Consider the following 25,477-nt stretch of genomic DNA (forward strand, 5'->3'; position numbering starts at 1 on the left):
AAAATAATATTTATTTATTTACTTCTATTCCCTAATTTTGTGCATCTGACCTTAAGGCCGGGCTACATTGATCGTACTCCTTAGTGTAATTTTTGTGAACGCGTACGCCATCTAGCGGCGGCGGGTTGAAGCTAGATGCTGGTATAATTTATCTGTCAAAAAGTGTTTTGGGTCCAGGAGGCTATAATTTTACCCAATGATGGAAAGATGTTGGAAGATGGGGAAAAATGTTGCCTAGCGCTTTGTATGAATGACGATTTATCCACCAACAACAATTAACGGCCTATTTTGTTGCAATTTATGGACGTTTATCAACATTTCCTACGGCAAACAGGTAGCCTGGTCGAAACTTGATGAGACACCAAGTATGAATAATTTTGGCACTTAAATTATACCCACATCTAGCTTGCGCTGGTCGCCGCCAGATGCGCTAGTGAAAATCAAAATTACGCCTGCGAGTACGATCAATGTAGCCCGGCCTTTAGATTCTCTTAATTGTATCGAAATTGCTCAGCATCAGAGCCCCATACCACCCTACAATTTCAAAGCCCTCAGAGGATTAAAACAAACATCTCTCTTCAAAGCATGAATTGATTCGAACCATTTCAATGAGCCTTCGAATATTTGCATATTTTTATTCACATAGCGCAACTTAGATAATTCAGCAATGTTACAAACCCAGTGAAAGTTACGCATCCTTGTTATCACAGCAATGCGCCACTAACAGGCCCCATTGATGCAACAAAAATGAAACTTAATGGGGAAAAACTGCCACTTTTCACGTTTCCAATTGGTGCATCCCTTTCTTCCTACCTACCAACCCATACTTGCCCCCTGATGACCTTCCATAAAAAAAGCATAGTGCATAAAAATCAAACCCTGCTTGCTCACTGTTGCAGCAAATTCGAGCACCATCCAGCGATTTGCTCTCCAATCAGCAACAGCAAAAAATAAACCATTACCCTTTTTCCAATGCTTTTCAAAATTGTTCTAATTCTTTGCATCGCTTTTCGCACAGCACCGATCGGATGCATCACTTTACAAAGGGATGTAAACGATCGCTTTGCACATTCCAATATCGGGGGCAATATCGACGCATTGATGGGTAAAATATTTCCACACTAAAACCGATTCCGGGGCTCGTTTCACACACATTTCCGTTGCAGTCGCTTCTCTTTTTTTTGTGCCTTCATTTTCCTCACTTCATTCATTTGAGCTTCACATTTCGCGTGGCAGTGGGGTAAAAAGCGCGCACATTCACGTCAAGGCACATCAAACCATCAATGTCATACGCTTAATTCCCGACCTCCCAACGGTATTCAATTACGCATCGCTGATGCAGCTGCATGCTTCTGACCTTTTTTATATCTTGTGATGAATGTAAAAACGTGCTCGTAAAAGTGAACGCGCGTTACAAGCTTCAAAACGGAACCAAAAAAAGCCGTGCCTCGTATCCAGTGAGCTTTTTTTCAATGCGCAATCAACCGGCATTGTATGCGCGCAGAAACTGGTCCCGGTAGCGTACTTGAACGCTTTGTAAATCATTCCGTTCTGTTACACCAAATTGCCGATTTCAATATTAATATCATCGATCTCCCTAGTCGGAATGAATGCCGAACCGCACACATCCGCCGTGAGCTACGTTCGAAACCGACGTCAATAAATGATGAATCGAATGATCTGACCTCGCGACAGGGCCGAGTCTGTGAGTGGTCTGGTGATCTAGTGATGAGAGGTTTTCTCGCATCAAACAGAGTCGGTTGAAGCATTTCGATCGATCGAATGATAAATCTTGACCACGTACAGGCTCGTACAGGTTGATTCGTGTAAATGCTGACCAGGACAAGTTGGAAAGCTCCCGACGGACCCATGTGGACCGTAACATCAAACAGGCCAATCGTTAGGGAATCACGCTCAAGAATGCATTTGGTTTGGATGCGATCGTTGTAATTTCTTGTTTACCCTTCAAACAATAAACACTGAGTATGTTGATCATCTCTAGCAGGTTGATTTGAATGGGTTCAATCAAACTGCTTAACGAGCTGACGAATTAGTCAAACTGTTTAACACCCTTCTGTAGGAGTAATGTGTTGATCAAAACAAGGGTAGTGATGTTTATTAGTCGCCCAAAACCCCAGCTGTAAGATATAAATCAATAATGATAAAATCAAAAGTAGCAATGATAATAAAAATAAGGCTAAATCGAAACTCACATCGAAAATGGGTGGTAACACCCATCTAAAATCTAAACATTTTCAACAATTTATATTGCTTTTGAAAAAACAGGCTTCATCACGACTAGTTCAACTTTCCAACATTCGATTGTTATGAATGCACTTTAATCCCTGGTGGCCCTGTAGCGTCTAAAGCGGACTCCTTGTGGCAGTTTGTAGGCTTCGTACAAGCCTGTTCCAGCATCTACAACATCTTGGTACTGTTAGACAACTCTCAGAGCGTGGACAGTAATCCAACTTCCGAATGGTCGACGACTCTGAGTGACTTGAGGTTTCAAGGGATGCTGAAAATGAAAACCGGGGAGCATGTGGCTACATTGCTGCGATTGATTGGTCGGGAGGTTGATGCAACCAGCCTGACAGAGAAATAGTACCTGGGGAACATGAACATATAAATCAAGAAGCAGAGCTCGCGTCCAATGACTTCGCAGCGGCAAGCATTTGACGCCAAAACTCAATGTGACGAACTCAAGCAAATTTCGGCGGAATTTCGATATGACACTCTAATACGCGCACCGGTAAAAACATACCCCAGGTATGTCGCAAGGGATTTTTCAGGATCAATATGATGCAAAAGCGGACAATGTACCCCGGCCTTATTACAGGGTTTCCCACGATTTATTGGTTGGTTGCCATATTTTTTTGGTGCGTCCCCACGATTTTTTGGTCATTTCCCAGAATTTTTTGGACCAATTGTATTGATATCCAATCGGAAAATACCAATAAATTATAGGATACGACCAAAAAATCGTGGGAACGCACTAAAAAATCATGGAAACTGACCAATAAATCGTGGGAAACCCTGTAATTTGGTCGCGAAAACGCCTATACTCATGTCTTTGTCCGAAATTTTCGCAAAACTGACGGCAGGTAGCTCACAAGATCATAGATTTATTTTGGAAGTAAGCTTAAATAATTACCTTTACCAAAGAATGTTCATGGAAAGAAATTCTCTGACTTAGTTTTTTCTTCTTCTTCTTCTTCTTTGGCATAACAACCGCTGTCGGTCAGACCTGCCAGTACCCAAAAGTGAAGTGAGCTTGGCTCTCAGTGACTTATTGTTACCATAGCAGGATAGTCAGTCCTACGTATGGGGGCGCGGTCTATTCGGGACTTGAAGCCATGACGGGCATGTTGTTACGTCGTACGAGTTGACGACTGTACCACCAGATCGGCCCCATTCTCTACATCCACTCAAAAAAAGGGTAGATTTTTTAATGCAAATGATGAATAAGGTCACTTTTCCAACTTTCCAACTTTAAAATTACTTTACTTAATAAGAAAACGTTCCAATAGTGCATCTAAATTGATAACGTTTAGCAGCAATTACTTCAACATCCGAGATTAAACTGAGCTTTATTTTATTCAAAAAGAAATATTATAAAATAATATCATAAAATATTAAATGAAACGAAGGCGTTTGAAATTGAATTCTCCTTTTTTTTTAAATCTCCTTTTAGACCTACAGACAAAAAAACACCTTCAGGCTTGATTGCCAAACGGTTCGGGGTTGATTTGCCTCGTGCTTAATTTATGACGCTCTCGAAAAACCCCAGAAGCTACCACTACTACCGAACACACACACACACATACAATCAACCACAATCTACGGAACCAGGTGGGCCGAAAAGGACGAGCTCATTCTTCATTGATGTGCGAAAACCACCGCCAGCAAACGAGCACTTCTGTATTCATTTCAACTCTTATTTATATTCATTGTTGCTGTACGCGCGCGGCCTGGCCTCGCTTCGCCGCCGTACGACAAAAGCCTCGCGCGCATTGACCGTAGTTGAGTAGTGGCTTCCGCAAAATAAAACGCTCAAGTTGTTCGACTCAATTTCCGCCTTTCGGGTGGGAGCGCGACCGGCGGCCATGCAAAAGAGTGCGCACAAATGGCGTTAACGGTGGTGCGCCATGGTGTTGTCGGTCGGTGCACGGGGAACGATAGAAACCCCCCTCCCCTGCGGCCCTTAAAATTTAGCCACCCTCACTAAATGTGACCAAAAGTGGATGCGCCAGATTGGGCGCATTATTTTTCACTCGCACACGCCCAGACCTTTTCACCCCCCCGAAAAAAGAGGCGAAAGAAACGAGGATCCTGCCTTGCCTTTCGTGCCTGCGTGCCAACGCGCACTCTTAGGAGTCGGTTCGGTTTCACCCTCAAACCACCTGACAAGTGGAATGAAAATTGAAATGGCACACTGAAAGGGCAAGAGTGAAATTTGATTTTTCCCCGCATGCGACCAAGCGCGATATAAGACGACGATATAACAGAAAGGCAGGGGAGGGGGGCACAAATAAACTGCACCGGAAACTGTGGGCCGGCTGTGTCAAAAGATATTAAGGATCCTTCTCGTTCTCTCTCCCACTCAGCCATCATCCCCGCTGATTACTGATTCCACCTACCAGCACAGCCTTTATCTTGTGCTCCAATTTTATTTTTATCGACGCTGAGCAAAATTTCGTAGAAACGAACCGTTCGTCCAGCATTTATGCAAAGGCAAACTTCACCCGTGGACTTGTGCAAAAATAGAAAGAATGCTAGAAATTGAGCAGTAGTATTGCCTGCAGGACATTTTCATTGAAACTAGCGTTGCTTTGAATATGATTTTAATGGCCTTCCCATTCGGTTCGGTTCAGCACGCAAGGGGCAAGCGGGAACGGGATCATTCAGCGAATGCTTTATAACATTGGCGACGAAATTGAATTCCCCTCCCTGGAACCATTCTCCCATGCCCATTGTAATGAATGCCAGCTCCAATTAGGGGACACAGATTATAGTCGAAACGCCCTTCTATGTGCGCGCTCTTTCTCCATGACACTGTACTGGGTACCGGCCCCGATGGCTTCCCAATGCTCATTTCGATGTGAATGAGCCAGTTGCCGGAAATCTGTTTGGAAATTTGAGCAAAACATTGTTACGCTCGTAAAAATGAACGACCCCAAAATGGGCGCTGGTTGTCGTCGCCGTCCCGGAAGATGGAAAATTGGAAATTTCTGTCTTGAAACACCAGGCGCCCCCATCGCATCGCTGTGAGGGGGGTCTCCATCTCCAACTCCTCGCCATAATTGTACCGAATAGAGCTGTCAATGCGACACATTGTTGGGGTGCAATTTCTGTCGTCAGCAGAAGCTACCGGCGCTCCGGGACCGTCCGAACCAATCAATTGCTGTCGGGCTTTTGTTGATCGTCACTCTCGCCCCACTCGCCGTCGTCAAATGGGGGAGCCGAATTTGAACACACTCTCGACACAAGTACGCTTTCCAGCTAACAAAAGCGTGCAGCAAATCGTCACCGACGCTTCGGCTTCTCCATTTGACAGCTTTATTTAGAGGCTCACTTACGGTCCCAATCACTCCTCACAAGGCGGACTGCAAATGTGCGAACCAGCTCGACCGCTCTACGACTAGTGAAGATGTGACACGATAAATTGCCCGACACGAGCATTAAAAAACACACACGTTTAGCAGCAACCCACTTGTCGTTTTGTAATCTCGTTCACTTCTTTTAAATGTTTACCCCAATTTTAAACGCTCTCAATTAAAAACAAGCCCACTCTGTTGCGGACGGTTGGAGTTGTTTGACTCCGAACACGATTGCCGAAGCGCACCCGGGGCGCACATCGAAGTGAGATTTCGCGCCCCCCTTGTGGCCGTGCTCTACGCTGTGGTTAAACAACACGCCCCATCACAAACAATACTACTCGAAACTTCACTCCATCACACAGGGTGTTTCGGGTGAGGTCACTCGAGAAGCCTCAAGCGCAGCGCGTGTGTACTCTACAGCTCTTTGCGGGTGTGCTACGAGCATGCTGCCCTATAACCCTCGCTCTCGAAAGCTCTCTGTTGTCCGGGGGGTGAGTGGCACCACAATGGGAAAACAATAAATAAAACGGCACGGTATGAACAACGTGTTCGAAAAGGGTAAGGCCGGTTAAATATTTTCCGTGTCAAGCAACGGGCGAACTGGCCTGTGTTTTTTCGACGCTTTCGAGCTCGCGAAATAGCAAACATTCAAGGGGCTAGTAGTGCTGGTACACTGCTTCGTTTGCGCTTGCGATGCTTCGGCACTTAAACGAGAGCTGTTTGAAAATGAATGTTCATGCCTGAAGAAATTTATTTTAAAAACATATACACAAACGCACCATGTTTGCTATCCACGTATGAAGTGATGCTTACGGTAACTCGCATCAGCATTTCTGCCACAGCAGAGCAGACCGTTTGCTGGAATGAGGGCGCCCACTTGCCACACGCTTCGCTACGCTCTATTTTCTTTGCCACGTGAACAAATTCCAATAAAGCCTTAAAATATAAATACTACCCTCACTGTACGTTGCTGCAATGTAGCCAAATAAGCTTCGCCATCTCTCTTTTTGCCGTCTTCAAACAACGCGCCACACTGGAGCTCATTAAAACCGTATTAATATTATTCCTTTTTCTTCTGTGTGTGTGTGTGTGTGTGTGTGTGTGTGTCTGTTTGGAAAAGCTTTCAAGTAATAAGCATTGACCAGCAAGCAAGAGATGGTAACAAAACTGCCGCCACCGGCAAACCAACACACGCATTCTCTCGATCGTGTGGTTTTATTTACTGTTTGGCTGCTGTTGCGTTTTCATATCAAACCGAGATCCGCGTATTTAATTAGCAGACACAACACAGGAGCACGCAGTGTTATCCTTGTTTTTTTTTATATCTCACTCCCTCTCATCTGGTTTAGCACAAGACACGTGCAAGATCAAAGGCACGTGATGGCATGGCTGAAGCTGAACCGGGCCTTCTTCTTAAAGCAAATAGACGTTCTGTTAGTTTTGCATACTTTTTTACACACACATTCGATGCCGGTGTGCCGAGGCTGAGGCTGTGTTTGACTACATACGGCAACAAAACAAATCGAACATATTTTTCGACGCACGGTTGCAACGTTTGCCCAGCAGTAAGCAGCAATTTTTCTCGGTTTTATTCTAAAACATGACTGGCACTATATTTGCTCCTGGGTAAATATCAATTTCGAGGTATTCAGCTAACGTGTTTCATTAAAGTTCCAACGACAAACACGACGCATGTAGATGAAAATAATGTGTTTAAGCAAAGTGGTAAGTGTTGATCCTTCTGCAAAATGGAAAACGCTCCTGGCCCTGAACAAGGATGGACAGTTTCCATTAGATCATTTTTTGATTAAACATGATTGAATATCTAACAGTGTTTTCGCCTTAACTAAACTACGAAAGTTATGAAACCGAATGCAGTAATAATAGAAGGATCATACACTTCTTTAAGAAAACGATGCTCAATAGCAACAATGGAAAGGCAGCTTCAAACCCAAAACTGTAAACCAATTTACTTCCTTTGGCTCCTTTCATGGGCTATTCCAAACTCAATATAATCATATTTGAACTAACTATGAATGAATTTTACCAATACTAACACTAACATTGCTTTTACATGGCAATAGTCTTCTCCAATAGAAGGAGAAGTTTAAAAAAATCAGTTACCAATTTGTCTGTCACGGCATTACTAGTTCGTAAAGCATTGTAATAGCTACCGAATGTAAAGCCTTTTGAATCATTCCCAGAATGTTCTAATTAAAAGTTTTCCCCGAGATACGCTAATAATGCGGACCGAGAATAAACCACGTATCTCTAATTTCCAGGTAAGTTGAATCACGCAGTTTCTAGCCAAGATATAGCTAGTTTTAGTGTATTTTTGTAAGCAATGGGTGGTTTTAGCAACCAACATTAATTATTCAATATGATTCTTATTCTGAAGATTACAATTTTGAATCGTTTTGAATGATTTTTAAAATTCGATCAGATGGGATGGGTCAAATCACTACTATTTGCTCCAAGCACTGTCAAATTAAGAAATCCGTGTATCTCCAAATCCGCGTATAAGAGATACCACGCATCTTGGGGACTAGCGGTACCTTGTTTAAAAAAATTGTAAAACATAATTGTTTATGTGCAAAAACAAACTGAATGACTTTTACAATACGTGTAGTCTGTGGTTATGTATCTTTTTCTCAAAATATCAACCGCTAAATATCAAAATAATTTGCCTTTAATCGTAACACCACCATTTGTTAAATAAACACTATGTATCAATCAATTTACTTTGAGTTGCCTGATCTTAACATACGTAACGAAACGTTCATTACACTGCATGTGCAAAATCAAATGGATTCTAAAGCCTCTAACACTAATTCTAATCTCTCTAAACTTATCATGGCATAGCTTACGATCTTGCATGCTGTTGAAAGCTTTAAGGAGCTTTTGGACTCATTTTATGTAGATTAACTTTAAGTCTATTTTTTCGATTAAAATTTAAACGAATTTTAATCATCTACAAACGTAAAACATCCAGCTTTCCCTCCCTAATATGCACCCTGTTTGTTACAGATCTCAGATTCCCCAGACCCACGTTTGAACGTTAAATTTCCCGCCCTATTTTGTTAAGTGCGTTGTTTGGTATTCTCCTCCTTCTCGTTGGTTCCTAGTGGAAAACGCGAAAAGCTGCTACGAACAGAATGTGTTTGTGTGTGCTTTATTTATCGCTATAACCCGCTGTCTAAGCCAGCAGCGACCGGACACTAAACCACAAAACCCCGAAATAGGCAAAACCCCAAAGCCAACATGCGAGTCGGTGTATGTGTGTGCACACACACACTTGCTCGGCATCTGCCCAACGAATGAAAACAACCCAAAAATCTCTACACCGTGTACATAGCACGCCAAACATGTGTGTTCCAATATTTGTGAAAGATTGCCTCTGTAGATGTTTGCATGTATGTGTGTGTGTGTGTGCGTATTTAACCTAGAAAAAGGAATTTGCACCATTAGGTTCAAATGCTGCGAAGCTGCGTTTTCTTCCCTTTTTTGCCACGTAGTGTGTTCGTTCTCCTTTTCTGCACTCCCCTGTGACGCGATAGCAAATGTCGACTCAGTGTATGGTTTTGAGTCCTTCCTCTCCTATCTCTTTCTTTCTCTCTCTCACACACACTCGCACACAGCTCCCTTCTTTTCGAACCCACAATGCAATTCGGTCACAGGCGTTATAGTTCTGCAAGTGTTTCGCCCGATAAAACAAACCAAACGTTTGTACAAGTCGTTTTCCCAACGTGGTTGTGCCCTGCCCGTGCTGCGCCCAAAATCTCCGCCGAGCCTCTGATTCGATGACTCCACTCGTTAACCTTTTGCGAGAACTTTGGCACCACTTCGGCCGGTGTCTGGGTGCCACTCTCGAGCAGGAAGTAGGAACTTGGCTCTGGGCGTGAAGACTTGCCCGCCCGTCCCGGTCCCGGGCACCATCCCGAAGGAATGCAACAACGACTCCGATCTCGCTTGCAATAAAAATGCACTGCGACAGCACAAGCTTTACTTGCCCCTGCAGTCACTGTATAGTGTCCACTGTGGCACTGTGCTAGAGTATTCCCAGGATCAGCTTTGGCGAGATAAAAACGCCAAAGCGTTCGTTCAAAGTTCGCATGACAAAAAAGTTAATTAAATTCCGCAGCATTCGCTCACTCGCTACGAAACACAACTCCGGAACTTTGGTTCGGTGGGCTCGGTTGGCAACCGGGGCCATGTTTGGATCGGTTCCAAAAGTGCTAATCCTGATAATTGAAATTAAAAATTAACCGGAGCGCGCAACAAAAAAGAATACCACGCGTGAACAAGTCCATACACACAAATGCACTGGTCGATCGTTCATTTGGCAGTGTTTTGCAGTTCGGAGTTTTCCGTTTTTTCATGTCCTTCGTGTGTCTGGGAATGTCCTTCACGGTTCAGCAGCTCGTAACTTTAATCTTATTATTCTTAAGAGTTTTGCTTGCTCTGTAGTAATTATAAAATGTATATTTCTCAAATTAAATAAAGACATGCCCTTTTTACTCTGACTGCTTTTCTCGAGCATCTTAAGCGTTGACCTCACTTTAAGCATCAAAATACCTAACATTCTTTAAGCCATCACCACCTGACACCGTTCGTTCAACTTTCTCCCTTCCCTCCATCATAATGCCTCAAACCTCAATCAATTCTTCGCGTAGCTCAGGGACCAGCTGAGCCATAAAATTACTCGCAAATAGTCTACGAAAGCTGGCTCGACAAAAACCAGCACTCCCATCCCTACCCCATCCTTTAATGAGCCGTCTGTGCTTGCCGGACCAATGCTTAACCCCGCACAATTCACAGTTCACTCACAGAATAGCTCCTCGCTTCAACACCCACCAGAGGTGAAACTTCCCATTGGCGGTAAGGTGAGATTTGCTCAAGATTGTCGCGTGACTTTCCACTTTTCCGTGTGGCTGAGCTGGAGCGTAATTACAGGCACTAATTATGCTCCGTGATAGATGTCGATTCGAGCCGTCGCATGGTAGGATGGTGACGGTGGGTGCCTAGCCTAGCCTAGCACCGCCTATAGCAGCTGTTGCCAGCGCGGTAGGTGAACGCGTCCCGCGTACAATGGTTACAAGATTAAAGGTGTAATTATGAATCATCTCCAGCCTTCTCCGCCTTATCGCCTCAGCCTCCCACTCTTGATGGAGTTTGATGGGAAAGGCCGGTGGTGGTTATCGTGACGCTGTTGTCTCATCCTTAAGATGGCCGGATATCTCGGCAAGTGTTCGACGAAGACGATCCGACCTGCCCCGACTCAAAACCGTCTGGGAGTTAACGATCTGGAAAAATGCGACACTGCGATAGTGACAGTACACAGGTGTGTGTTTGTCACAGGATTGTGTCAGCCTCTCGGTAAACAAAGCTCGGCGTGGGGACTGTTTATCACACACACACACACACACACACCTGTAAAGGAGAACTGTCCAGCAGAAATAGCAACAGAAGCACCTGGTGGTTCACAGCCATCTACAAGTTAATAAGACTACTTCGCTACCATGCCACTGTCATTAGCGTCATTATCATCTTTAGTAGATTGGAAGAGGTGCAAATTTAGATAGGTATTCACAGCTTTTCGGATGGAAAGAGATATCCAAGAATTGTTGGAAGTCATCGGATTGAGTAAGACAAAATTATTGCATTAAAAAATTATATATTAAGCGATACTTTATAACTATTAGGCATATCCTTAATCAACAAACAACAAATAATTTGAAAAATTAAGGCAAATATGGCAATATGCATCAATATCAACAACGTGTAGACCCAATAGCCCCTTCTGTCCTCCCAAGATAAAACAGAAACTCGATCGATAGCAAATGGAGTTAAATATCCAGCCGTACTTCTTTATGGGACGAAACGAAATGGCCTAGATGCTGACCTGTTTACTAGGAAAAATGAAAAACTTTGTGACACCCGTCCGTCTTTATTAATAGCATCATTTTACAGGTGTCTGGGCAAGTTCTAGGAATTGTTGACGTTTGGCGAAGCCTACCGAATAATGCCTCAACATTCATAATTACAAATAAATCAGCAAAATTTGCATTAATTACTTTTGGGGTAGGAAAGGTAACACCACAATTCATTTATTAAAATCCAGCTCCGTCTACTTGCCGTTTGCGCGACTCGTTACACGGGCGTTGAAATGTGTTTTGGGATTTATTACAGGGAATCTTGTAGCAATTGTTGACTTCAATCTTTTAAATATATTTCTATGATCAAACTAGCTGTTGAGCTATGCAACAGTTACAAACAGCGATAAAGATACCTATAATGATATTATATGAATTGCACATAAAGAACCCCTGATGATAGTTTTTGTGCAAACGTAAGCTATCTGAAGCTTATTTGTATGCACACCTTGATAATGAGTCCAGCGTAAAATTCCAGTCTAGATAAAATTCGAATAGTTGCGTTCTTGGAAGTGACATGTGTCTATCACTCAAATCTCAAGTTATGCTAATAAAACGATCCATGCGTATTTAACTAAACGCAAGCGTCCTCTGCCAGTGCACAAACATCCTCCATAAATCCATTCAATCATAACAGTACATCCTTTTACATCATCTAACAACATGACCACTTGATCTGGGATTACCATCCATCCCACTAATCAATCTGCAATCACAACAGTACAGCATCCGGTGAGCTTACACCCTAATCCTTAACCTTTGCAACAATAGTACATGAAGATGTGTTTTCCTTTTTTTAAAACAATTCCAACCACTGCAGTACACCATGCGACAAAGATAGAGCATGATGGTCACATGATCATAGCCTTAAAGGCTGTAAAACGGTTACGCCAGCCAAAAAGGTTTACATTGAATTGAAGCTCTCTTTAACATGCTAAAGCTATCTACATTTGTCTGCTGCAGTGTCAGGGCGTGGATGTGTGTCTGTATGTGTGCGTCTATGGCATGTTCTTTAATATTTGATCATCTTTTAAAGGACCTCCAGCACACAAATGTTTGCCTTCTGCTCGAATGCTTCCACTGAAGGGCCTTAACGTTTGCCTACTTTAAGAACGGTTCGTCTTCATTGTCTTCATTATTCAGTATACGAAACACACATACAAACGCGCGTACATATACAAATAATAGCTTCAGGTATGTACCTTCATTTGTCACGATTTTGTTCCACTCTCGACTATCCCCAGAACCTCTCCCAAGCTACCAGCAATAAACAGCAACAGCACCACTCCCCGCAGTACACCGGGGCTGCCGACCAAAACTTTACGGCATGATGAGTGTGGTACGTACATCAAAATGTAAGCTGCAGCTGTCTGTCGTGGCAGACTTCTTGTACCGAAGCCGTGAGTGCGCTCGCTACAGCAATAGGGCGGACCGAATCGCCCGTTTTAAAACCAAACAGCAGCACTGGTTGACAAGGCTTTAACACAACGCAAAACTTTGGCGCTTGATGAAGTTCAAAGCCATGCCAGCGTTATCGCATCCACTCCGAATTTTGCTCCACACTCACAAGAGCTCTCCTTCAGCCATTCCGGCTCAAGTGCCAGTGGCGTGTACCAAAAAACAAACCCATCGGTCCTTCTTGAGCCGTCATCTTGATTTCTCGTGCAGACGCACAAACCCTCCGCAAAGTCCCTCAGCGTGCCCGACCGCGGTGACTCGTAAATCTTTATACGTGTCAGTGCCGAAAGTAACCACCCCGCGCTCGTCCCTTCACCATCCTAACACGAACAAAACCATCCATTTCAGCAATCTAGGAGAGTTTCTTTTCCGATGCCCTCACCTGAGCCGCGCAGTGTAAACGTTTTCACTAACGTAAACTAACGGCCGCACAAGCTATGTGGTTGCATCGGCCGGCAAAATGTGGGACAACCGGCTGAGGCCAGCCGACCACCGAACGAACAACGCTATGAATCATTTTAATTTGAAGATATCTTTTGTGTCCTGGCAAACTACCAAACCCATTCCCGGCCATTAGCTACAAGCGCCGGGAGCCGGGCGTTGTTCAAAAGCGCTCGTGCTCTCCTGTGCTCGCTCCTGCACAGGTAGGGGGATGATGTCTTCGGCAGGTAAGAGTCAAATTTGTGGCGATACGATAGCCAACACGGGCAACACGGTTGTGGCATGTATTTTTGGGCACTTGTGCTCGTGCACACCGTCCAATGAATAGCTGAATGCTGATGAAGAATGACTGCAGTTTATGCTTCACTCTTCACATCCACTTGAGCCCACCCGTTCATGTTCTCGCTCCCTCTGGCTTTCCCCCTATTCAATGTCAAACGAAAATTTTGATTTACCATTGTGTCGAGAGAGAGAGCGCGCCATGCTTAAAAGTAAGACACACCCGCATTGTCTGGATTGTTGGGAAAGTTTTACTTTTATCGGTGCCAGGCACGAGTGAACCTTTTCCATTTTCCACCGTCCAACACGAAAAACAACGCACACACATAGGAAGACACATTGGTGAAAAGTTTCATCTCGACGAACGCTAGAGCCCTTCGCCATTTGAATGATGCACCCATGTCGTGTTTGGGTTTCATATTCTGACGAAACACATCTGGCACCGATGTGTGGTTGGGACAAACTTATGACGAATTACTACCACTCCAACCTCCGCACAGGCAGCAGCGTTGGCCAAAGGGATGTTTTAATTAAGGGACGTTCTTCGAACACGCAAACGAGCACATTAGCACAAAAATGTTCCTACTGAGAATGTGGAGCTTTTTGTTTTTACAATTGAAATGCTTTATAGGAATGGTAGAAATAAGAGAGATTCCATCACACTTGCTCTATTATCACACTAAAACACTGGCCTATTCCTACAGTGACTCAATGACATGTTGGTACTGCTGCATTGGATTGGTTCTTCAAGATAAACTTGTGTTGATGGTGGAGTTTTTTTTATTTTCATTAAAGTACTTTGTTATCCAAAGATTAAGCCATTCAAAAAATGTTTCTAAGCATCTATTTGTCAATTTTGAAATCAAAGATTGTACAACTAACCAAGCCAAATGTCAATAATATGGTTCAAATGTATAATTATGAATAAGATTTCATTTGATTTATTTTAACAACATATCAAACAATTGCTGAAAGATCAGAATGTGTTCAACGTGCACAGCTTTGATCAAATTTCCTTTGTTTTCTTTTGGCTGTACACTCTATTCCTAGGAATATGTCGATTTGAGTCGATTTGCTAAATTCGAAGAATTACGAAGAATTCGAAGAATTGTCTGAAGATTTACCCGAAGCTAAGTTCGGGCACTCGCGCTTGTCTTAGGTAGCTTAGGAGAAAAATTGGCATCAGGTCAGGTCCCTTCATTGCCAACGGGACTATTGGATCATTCGGGAATCCTCGATCAACGTTACACGCTCACTCTCTCTCCTAAACAGCATCTACGGCGCTCTCTGTCGACTTCCATAGAAAGCCAGTCGTACGATCGAATCCACCATTAATATTTAATAACAGTTGCATTTAACAGACAATCCAGTCCCTGCTACGAGGGAACGGTCCCAAGACGGGCATGTTGTTGAGTCGTTCGAGTTGAATACTGTACCCGGGGATCGCCCCTAAGAACAAATTAGACCAACTTGTTTAAATTTCATAGAAGTGTCCATGGCTAAATCAGCATTTATTTCTAAAAATGTAGATGATTTATAAAGCCTAAGATGTTTAGAAAGTCTTGGATTCTCATTGCTCATAAACATTGATTTAGCAAGAGTTTATGAATCGATACATACAGAAGCTATTTCAACAGTTATTTATTTGGAAACAATTGCATTGCAAAACGTTCAGGTCAACACACGAGGGATAAATTTAATAGTTAGGTATTCAAGCAGCTTTTTTACCGAGCTGAACATCATAAACGACAATTGCAAATCCGCAAAATATACGTGAATATTGCCAATGGTCATACAAATATTCTGCATTCGTTATTAGGAATGTAAATACGATTTGCACATACTATCCTGATTTCATGGTCAAAGTGATGAAATCAAAAATGAACTTTTCTCAACCATCAAAACAAAAGCAGTTCATCAAGTCGATCTCAAGACAACTTCATTGTAAGAGCGCAGAATACGCTCGATTGCCATCCGATACAGCTGTACCATCAACACTGTAATCCACTGTGTATGGATTTTAATCAAATCACAAACTGTTAATGCCGTACCGTGCATCTTTCCCATTGAAATGAATGCCCAAAACCACAACCGCTCCCGCCTAGTTGAATGATAAATTGTTTTCACAATTTCACGCGAAAGCGCAGTATGAACACACACACACACAAACACATGGAATTCCTCGATGATTAATTACCATCCGCATTCCGGATCTGTCTCACCCGTGCGTCCCCGAGTGTTAACTTTTGTATCAGATCATTTTCAATACAGCCTCCCGCCCCTTGTTCTCCTGTCCCATTGTATCATTGCACGGTCGCATTACACATCACAATCGTGACATTGAAGCACATCGTTGAAGCATTGAAGCTCATACATTTCTATTAGCCGCAGTCGAGTAACATCTAAATACACTTCAAGATGGACCGCCAACAACCATCACCCATATTACAGCTTTGCTAAATCCCACTCCCCAGGTTGGCAGGACAAGATAATGTACACTTCCCGGTATTTATGAACTGGCTATAAATTTGCAATTTCCACAGCAATTTTGGAAAGCGTTCCCGCAGAAAAAGCCTCACGTTCAGCCTCCCAGTGGAATGTTTCAGTTTTATTGTAATTTAGCGGCGTTTTCAAAGTGACGATTCGCGTAGGTAATAATACTAACTACTCCCACAAGCGCTTTGCAAGAAGCGACCCTCAGAACTTGCCCGAGGCCAAGAGCGTGGGCTGTCCGCGGAGAGGTAAGACAGCCGGACTAATTAGATTAATGGAAAATGCTATCGAAACCAGGGGACCAGAGAAACCGTTTCGGCTGAGTGCCAGCTCTTCCGTTAGTCATCTTCTAATGCCATCCGAAAGATCGTAAGACAGCGCACGCCATCTTATGCGTGCGACGGGGATAAGTAAGATTCCCAAGAATCTCCCGCACTCAGTGGGGAGGATGTGAGCCGGTTTTGGACGGACGGACACTCACACACACACACATAATCATCCGACGCTAATGCCATTCCGGTGTTCGTCGGCAAACAAACAGGACTTTAATTAACTATTTTTCTGTCAGTGTCATCAGTAGAGTTCCTTAGCACCGGTGTCCGTCAGCACCGGATACTCCAGATCCGGCTAAGCTGAGCTGATGTCCTTTTGCATCCGGTCAGGAGACCTTGTGCATGATGTTGGGATGTGTTCTAAGAAAAAAAATCCGGCATTTAGCGATTGATTAGTAGATGGACGCTTCCTGACATCCGGCAGACACGCGCGTTGAAATTGATATTGATATCCGGAGGTAGGGTTTGAAGTACACGCAAACGACTCCGACGGCAGGGACAATTCCCCACCAACAACGGCATGAGGTAATTTGTGTTGAATTCGTAATTCCTTTCCAATCCGGTACATGCGAAATCGAAAAGAGGGATTTTTGTTTTTGGTTCTTGTAGTTTCAGCTGTTGTCCTTCCATGCACTCTTTACATGTCCCCCAGCATCCCTGGTTGCAACGGGAAACGGACCATGTCCGGGGAGGGCGCGCGCGCGTTCACGTCGGAATAATTTATGGTGTCGCAGTGGAATTTTCATTTTACCCATTTCCACAGTCTGCTTGTGTGTGTGTGTGTGTGTCTGCTGTCGTGACGGGAGTGTTGTGTCCTGTTCCGCAAACACCACCACCACTCGAACCGAGTTGTCCAGAACGCAACGTGTGTGAGTGTGTGTGTGGTAAACACCACAAGAAAACATTCACAGAAGAGATGTTCGGGAAAGTTTTTGAAATTGAATTAAACTGACCCGAACTGACGGGTGTACGGGGTGGATGTCACCGGCGTTCCTACGCAATCCAACACCCACAACACAGACACACACACACACACACGCACTGTCACACAATGAGGTCACAAAGCATTACTTATGCATGTGCTGTGGGCAAACGTTTTTCCTCGTACCTCATCGCTGTGGGCACGCTTCCGCATCAAGCCGAACGAGAGCGTTGCACACGCGTTTGATAACTTTTCCACCGTGTATAGTTTTGCCTATAGAGGGAGGGTCGGGGGAGAGCGATGAGGACCCGCTTCTTGGAACTTATTTCCCTGCTAAGAGCTTTTCCACCACCAAGCACACATACACAGAACAAAAGCACTAGTACCCAACCACTTGTAACCCAGCCCGGTGAGCAACAACATGAAATGGCAATTTTCACCAATTTTCACCCCGACTTTTACAAGTGTGGTGTTGTGTCTCACTCACCTGTGGACTGTGTTCCCTCTCCCCGAAATCACCTGAGCGAAAGACACGCACCACTCACACACACACACAGCAAGCGAGAGATATAAAAGCCTCCGAAAGCGATAGGCTGAATTAAATTTAAATAAATTACTTTCTGTCCTGTAGAGCGGGACGCTTTTGTGGCCTTGTTTTCTCGCAGGAGCGTTAGAGAGCGCCTTTTCCCCCGTGGTCGCTATTTTGTTTGCGGTTTAGCACTACAAAGCAACCGCACAGCACACGGTTTGCTGTTACGGCGGGACCATCAAACAGCCATCAAACGGGAAACCTTATTCCCGCTTCCCAATCCGACTTTTGAGCTGTCGATCTTTTGCGTGAGGAGTTCGCGCATTTGGCCCCGCTCCTGCGGAAGGTAATTTGTTTACGGAGCTCCTACTCCAGCTCTATTGGAAACGTGGGCATAGACGTTGAAATTCACTACGGCGGCAGGCAGGCAGGCAGGTGGCTGGTGAAATTAATGATGGATTGTACACCACGTGGCGCGTGTTTGATTTCATCAAAAGCGCACGCTGCCTCCCACCGCTCACCGCTAATTATTATAAACTGATATTATACACCACCACCACCGGCATGGAGGCGTGCCGATCGTATCGAGGCTCTACGAGTGGATGTATAAGGCACACCAAACGGGATGGGTGACTTCATTATAAGGCTTTTTTCTTTCTTTTGCTGTTGGTTTTTGGTTCTTTCGCTTCTTTCTATCTCTTTGTAAGAGTAAGGAGAGCCATAAGACGACTCCTACCACACAGATACTTGACACGCGTGTAGCATATAAAATTAATCATCAGAAGTACGGGGGCGAACAAAAGAACCATCTGGGTCCTCCAAAAACCCCTCCCATTGGTCTGGGGATTCAATAACCTAACGACCTGATAGCACTGCGCCCGTGCACTGCAAACGGTAATCAAGCTCGAGAGTGTACGTCCTACCCAATTCCACGCGTACGCGTAAAACTGATCCAAATTCTCAGAAAATTATTCAAAATCGAACAGCTTTTTATAGAAAGCTCCTGCGAAGGTTTCGCGGTTCGAAAAAAAACCGTTCGATCAGGCACTACACATGACTGAGCACGGTTGCGCGATGCCATCCCACCTCCCCACGGGGCATGAATGATACTTTACAACCATTTCATTCAACATGGTTCCGTTCCGCTGTTAAGTAATAGGAAGGAAAATAGTAGGGAAACCCCCCCCATTTACATCAAACCATTTCCCGTTCTCCACGGGGCGAAGCGAAGCTTTCCGCACGGGCAACTAGATGAGTGGTGTAAATATTACATCGGCGGATAATGCTCCCGGTTTTTTGGTGAGTATGATGAATACAGCAACCAAAAAAAAGGGAGCATCAATCCCTCCGTCACGTTTCAATTGAATTATGAAAGCGGCAGCGGTAGCTGGCCCACTTCGGGGAAGTCGCACATCCCCGAAACCGCTCTTAAAGGGACGCTCTAGAAGCGTTTCTGGGGGCCAGCAAACCTTGAATCGGAACCCTCGTTGCTCGGACGCAATCAAACTGTCAAGCGGTAGTCCATTTACGACACACACACACGCACCCAGCACGCGTCCAGGAAGCGGCAATCCCAACCCGGTTGGGCGGGTTTAACCCTTTTTGGCCTTATTTACCGGTGCTCACTTTCAGCTCGATTAGCTTTTAGCGTTTTCAGTGCAGTGGGGATTTAAAAAAACCTTTTTCCCCTCACAACGAGGTACAACGAAGTGAGCCCCTTTTTGCCATTATTGTTGTTTTGGTAAGTTGAAATGGTCACAAAACGCGCAGACATGCAGATACGATTAGAGCGATGGTCAGCAAACGGTCAAACAACCTACCCGGCGAAGATGGTTGGCGAAGAAATTGGGTTGAAGAAATTCCTGAAAACTTCCCCTTTTTGCTGTAACCTCCAAAAAGCAGCCCTTTATCTCGATGCTTGATAACGAAAGGGAGCTTTCTTTAACACTTTGTGGGATCTCTTTTTTTTTCCTTTCCGCCTTCCACAGAAGGATGTCACACCAAACGGCAAATACACTTTTATTTCCCCACTGGATGAAATTTACACTTCATTGCTGGGGCTCTTAAAGCTTCTGGGGGGAAAGCTCACATACCCACACTTTCCGCCACACGGCTATCGCACAAAGATCTTCGCACAACATCACCACCATCAGGCAACAGCATCATCAGCATCATCATCATCATCATCATCACCATTAGCATGAATATTTGATCATTTTCGCTGAAACACAAATGCACCACGCACACACACGGTTACGGTTAGCGGGCCTCCATTTTTTGTTGCGCCCTTCCTACACAGCCGCATACCACCAGCGGCATTTAATCACCCCCCTGAAACACACACACACACACACACTCATTCACATTCACATCTACCCAACCAAGGATAAGTTTAAGCCAAATCCACCGTTGCCTTCATTCGCCGTATTCACTGCAGCAGTACACACAGGCACACGCAACCAGCAGTTCCGCTGTCCGGGCTTCGGGCTATTTGCATGGCCGGTTGCAGCGGAATTTTATCATTTTTTTTTTTTTTGTTATCTCCACTGCGGGCACAACATAAAAGATTCCCGCACACAAACGCACCCGAGCTGACGCAACCAACCAACGTACCGCTTTTGCTCAACCACACATTCGCGATCCACGCAAGCAACAATGTTTCTCCGCTGCTAAGGGAGGGACGCTTTACGCACTGCACACACCGGACGTCCGGACGTTGCCAGTGGGGCTTTTGCGTCAGTTTTGGACAGCCGGAAGCAATGCAAAACCAGATGGAAATACCTGGATGCTATTGTTTTTTGTTTGCAGGCAGCGCGGCGGAAAGTGAAACAATTCCACTTTTCCGGCTTTTGGATCGGTTATCCAAGCGCTAACCCCGGGGAGGGTTGATAACGCGAGTAGTACGCGACAGAACACAGCACAGCACAAACGCCACAATCACTCCGCGCGAAACGAACGAACCGCTAGCTCGAAAATGCCGCCGTCAATGCCGCCGCCGTCGGCAGAAGCTAAAGTGGAAATCGTACGCTGGCTGGTGGACCGACTAGCAGCGGGGCTCAGCTTTCCAAAACGGTTAGGACACTCACCACGGGATGGGTTTTTTCGTGGGAGAGGTTGAGGCACTCATCGCCTTCGTTCGCTCGCTCTCTGGTAAGGGTGAGTTTTCCGATCTCTCTCTCTCTCTTGCGGGAACTCATTGCACGCGTGTGCCTTATCTGTGCCAAGAGAAAAGTACGTCCACGTGAGGTAGTAATGCAGGGGTTTTCCAACATGTTTTTCGCGGTGAGCGATGCGATATTATGTTTATTTTACGAAAGATACGCAAACACATGTAAACCTCTAACATTTCCATAACTTCTTGTTATGAACATTCCCCTTATTCATTCCTTGTAATAACCCAGGACACTCAAACCTAGGGTGCAAGCTCCCATACGTAGTAATTTCCATGCGTTAAATGCTTATTTCTAAACTCGCCGGCAAGGAGATTTAGTGTTGATTCATCATACAGCTCAACAAGCTCGTCTTTTATCCCATACGTAGTAATTTCCATGCGTTAAATGCTTATTTCTAAACTCGCCGGCAAGGAGATTTAGTGTTGATTCATCATACAGCTCAACAAGCTCGTCTTTTATCCCATACGTAGTAATTTCCATGCGTTAAATGCTTATTTCTAAACTCGCCGGCAAGGAGTGTTGTGTAGTGTAGTGTTGATTCATCATACAGCTCAACAAGCTCGTCTTTTATCGAAATAATGATCGTTCTTTTCCTCCACCCTAACCAACACAAACTTAAGTCCGATGCGCGAGCCATCCAAACACAGCAAGACCGTTTTGATCCTTCACGCGGATGGTCCAGGACTCTTGTATATAGAGGATAATTACGAGAATGAATGAGCAGTATATATCACGTCTTATGCTTCTCTTCTGATTCTCATTAGATTCTTGTAGCTAATTAGACTTATAGCTTCCCCAGAGCATTGCAGCCTCGGATGCAACTGCTAAGATAATTTTCCCAAATAATACATTCACAAATGATAAATGTGTTGCTATACCACGTCCATTATTTTCATATACAACAAATTGAAGAAAAGTATAGTTAAAGTTATGAAATGGTACAAAATCAGCAGAAGAATAAATAAACAGAAGACTGACGGTGTTGTCGGTCAGATTTAACTTTTCTTTGACATGTCAGATTATCGCACAATTTTGAAGGTGATAGTCATACTACGATCTGACCAATTGGGCACTATAGTCTAACTAGGGTGTCAAATCTCCAAGAAATAACACTACCCCCTCTCAAGTTGCAATTAAATTCGATTTAAAATTTCCTTTTCCTACAAATTAATACTCTCTACAGCAACTGTACTACGTGCTCTGCAGCAGGTCAAAACCTCATACAACCCTGGACCCGATGGTATTCCTACGGCAATCCTTGCCAAATGCCGCGAATTTTTAGCAGAGCCTCTGTCTCAAATCTACCAACTCTCTTTTGCACAAAGTACTGTACCCACGGCCTGGACATCCTCTGTGATGTTTCCGGTGTACAAAAAAGGGGATAAAAACTCTGCTGAGAACTACCGCGGTATAACCACTTTGCCTTCTTGTGCCAAGGTGTTTGAGATCGTCATACAAAACTCGCTAATGTATCACTGTCGTTCTTATATTTCTACACGCCAGCATGGTTTCTTTCCTCGACGCAGTGTTACCACAAACCTGGTGGAATTCGTCTCCAACTGCCATGCAGCCTTTACTTCCGGAGCTCAGATGGATGCAGTATACACTGATCTTAAGGCTGCGTTTGATCGTGTGAACCATCGCTTGCTGTTGGCTAAGCTCGCCCGGATCGGTCTCTCTACTCCGCTGGTGAATTGGTTCAGGTCCTATATCTCTGAACGTAGCTACTACGTACAAATCGATGGTGTCTCCTCTAACGTTTTCGAGAGTTCATCTGGCGTCCCTCAGGGCAGCAACTTGGGACCACTGCTGTTCTCGCTTTTTATTAACGACGTCACACTGGCCATTACGGAAGCAGATTGTCTGCTTTATGCGGATGATGTTAGGCTGTTTCGTATCGTACGGAACACTTCCGACTCTCTTTCTCTGCAAAGATCGATTGATGTTTTCTCTGACTGGTGTATCAACAACGACCTGCTAATTTCTGTTGATAAGTGTACGTCAATGTCTTTCTTTAGAATAGCTAGTCCGATAAGGTATATCTATAGCATATCAGGGACACAACTACCGCGGTGCAATACGGTCAGGGATTTAGGAGTCACCCTGGATCGCAAACTAGATTTCCGACAACATTACTGTGATATTTTAGACAAAGCTAACAAAATGCTAGGATTTATTCGTCGCCATTCGAGAGAACTCAATGACCCACACTGCCTGTTAACTCTGTATAAGTCCTATGTTCGTTCCATCCTCGAGTTTAGTTCTACAGTTTGGTGTCCGTTCTCTAGTGTTTGGTCCAATAGAATAGAAGCTGTCCAAAAGAGAGTTACTCGTATTGTCCTACACTTCACTCCGTGGCGTAATGTAACCCCTCGTCCATCGTATCATACTCGTTGTTTGTTGTTTGGTCTGGACACACTTGCTAGGAGACGTGATAATGCCCAATGTACGTTTTTGTCCAAACTTATTGTCGGTGAGATAGATTCGCCAGAACTACTGGCTAGAGTCAACATAAATGTCCCTCCTAGAGTGTTCCGTAACTACAGACTAATAAGAACTGACCTTACAAGACGTGCATACAGCGAGAACGACCCAATGACTGCGATGGCCCGTAAATTTAATCAGCGTTACATTTCATTTGACTGGCACCTACCTACTAGATTTTGTTGATCCGTTTTGTCATTGTACACTGCGTTAGTTATTTAAGTTTTAGTTTTAATTCAGTGATAAGGCCGCTTGTTTGGCCAATCACTTAATACAATAAACAATACAACAATACAACAATACAACTCTACAGCAATGTAGCTACTATCATGTCTAACGAACAAACCTATGAGTTTAGATCCGTTTAATTGAAATTCATGTAAAATATCTATGCTTTTGAAATTAAGTTTTATTTTTGCACAAACGCAACTCCAATTCAATAACCATTACGATAACCATTTCTTTTAGTGCTAATAAAGGTTCTAAAGATAAATGATTTCCTTGTTGAACTTATTTTTCGTGCCACCAGCTGATAAGAATGTTTGAAACTATTAGATGTCAAACCCTGCAGTTTATCAGTCTTTTGAGGCTACCAGCTGGTAGCTTCTGCACCTTAAAACCCATTTATGCTCCCAGTGAATTACTCTCTTTCTCTCTCAACTCAGATAGTAACTCATGAGAATACTCTAAAATAATCAATTCCTGCCACCTGTATGCAGAATGGCGCTGCTATCGCTAGAAAGATTTTAAACCGAACGAACAGATGTTTTCTTCCACAGCGCCAACAGTTGAATTGAAAGTTTTATTTGAATGTTTTCTTGTGTGTGCGTAATACTTATTGCTACAAAGGAAATCCAGCAAATTTTACTCTTTTTCTCTTTCTTCAATCGAACCTCATTGCTGTCAAAAAAAAATCCTTTCGAGCGCAAACAAACTCGAGCAATATTTACCAACACGAGAGGGCCAATTTGTACGTCCATGTTTTATGCAGCACGCTTGCCTACGCGCATACAAAATCAATCTCGATGCTAAGGTTTTTTCACGGTTTCCGCAAGCAACAAGCAAACCACTAACGGAGGAGAGCAGAAACGTACGACACGGCCAGGAATATTCTCATATTGCAAAAGTTGTTTTCTACCTCCACAACCACCACCACCACCACCACCACCACCACCACAGCCCAGTAGTAGCATCGAGGTGCAGCACTCAACTTTGCATCTTTGGAACAGGGGAGTAGTAGTAGTAGTAGTAGTAGTAGTAAGTCACGCTGGAAACTGAAAACTGATTAAGCAACTGTGAAGTACTAACCAAGTGAGATCGCGCACTCGTCCCTACGGCGGGTACGGCGTTGTCTTGTCCGAGGAAGGAAAAGGAAAACAAAGAAAAGTAGGAAAACTTTCACCATTTTTACAATTGACTTTCTCCCTCTCTTTCTCGAGACACATCCTCAACCAGATCCGAACCGAGCGTACTAAAAAGCCTTCCCTTACGCCAGACCATGACGTACGCATCATAATGCATCGCATCCATCCATCCAGGAGCAGTCTGCACACAAAACTGCTCGAATTACTTTCGCCACCTCCTCCCCCTCCTTTCTCCCCCTTAAAAAAAGAACCAATTTTGCCGTAAAACTTCTACCATCAGCGGCCAAACTTTCCACGCACACTGCAACACTGCTATTTTTAAAGCAAGCGTGGGCCTTATTCTACGAAAAAAGAGCGTTCCTTCCCAACTCGCCTTCTGATCCATTTCGTCAAAAATTAATCCACCACCGGTGGATACAAATCGGAGCAATTTGGGCGAACAAATTTCTCACAGATCTTTTTATTGACG

At 44.1% G+C, this 25,477-nt stretch overlaps 3 protein-coding genes across 3 annotated transcripts in view; all 3 read right to left on the minus strand.

Annotated features, from left to right (window-relative positions):
• The window catches only part of LOC120957639 (neuroligin-4, X-linked-like), a gene marked incomplete at its 3' end in the record, with an annotated part of 129,514 nt that extends 108,349 nt beyond the window's left edge, over positions 1-21,165 (minus strand). The window contains exon 1 of the mRNA XM_040379943.2: positions 19,808-21,165. The remainder of the gene's footprint in view (positions 1-19,807) is intronic.
• LOC120955150 (1-acylglycerol-3-phosphate O-acyltransferase Pnpla3-like) overlaps positions 1-25,477 on the minus strand; it is a 209,451-nt gene that overhangs the window by 119,664 nt on the left and 64,310 nt on the right. The window lies entirely within an intron of this gene.
• LOC120956844 (mRNA (2'-O-methyladenosine-N(6)-)-methyltransferase) overlaps positions 1-25,477 on the minus strand; it is a 218,602-nt gene that overhangs the window by 68,583 nt on the left and 124,542 nt on the right. The window lies entirely within an intron of this gene.

The sequence above is a fragment of the Anopheles coluzzii genome, chromosome 3, assembly GCF_943734685.1.
Source record: "Anopheles coluzzii chromosome 3, AcolN3, whole genome shotgun sequence".
Taxonomy (NCBI): Eukaryota; Metazoa; Arthropoda; class Insecta; order Diptera; family Culicidae; genus Anopheles; species Anopheles coluzzii.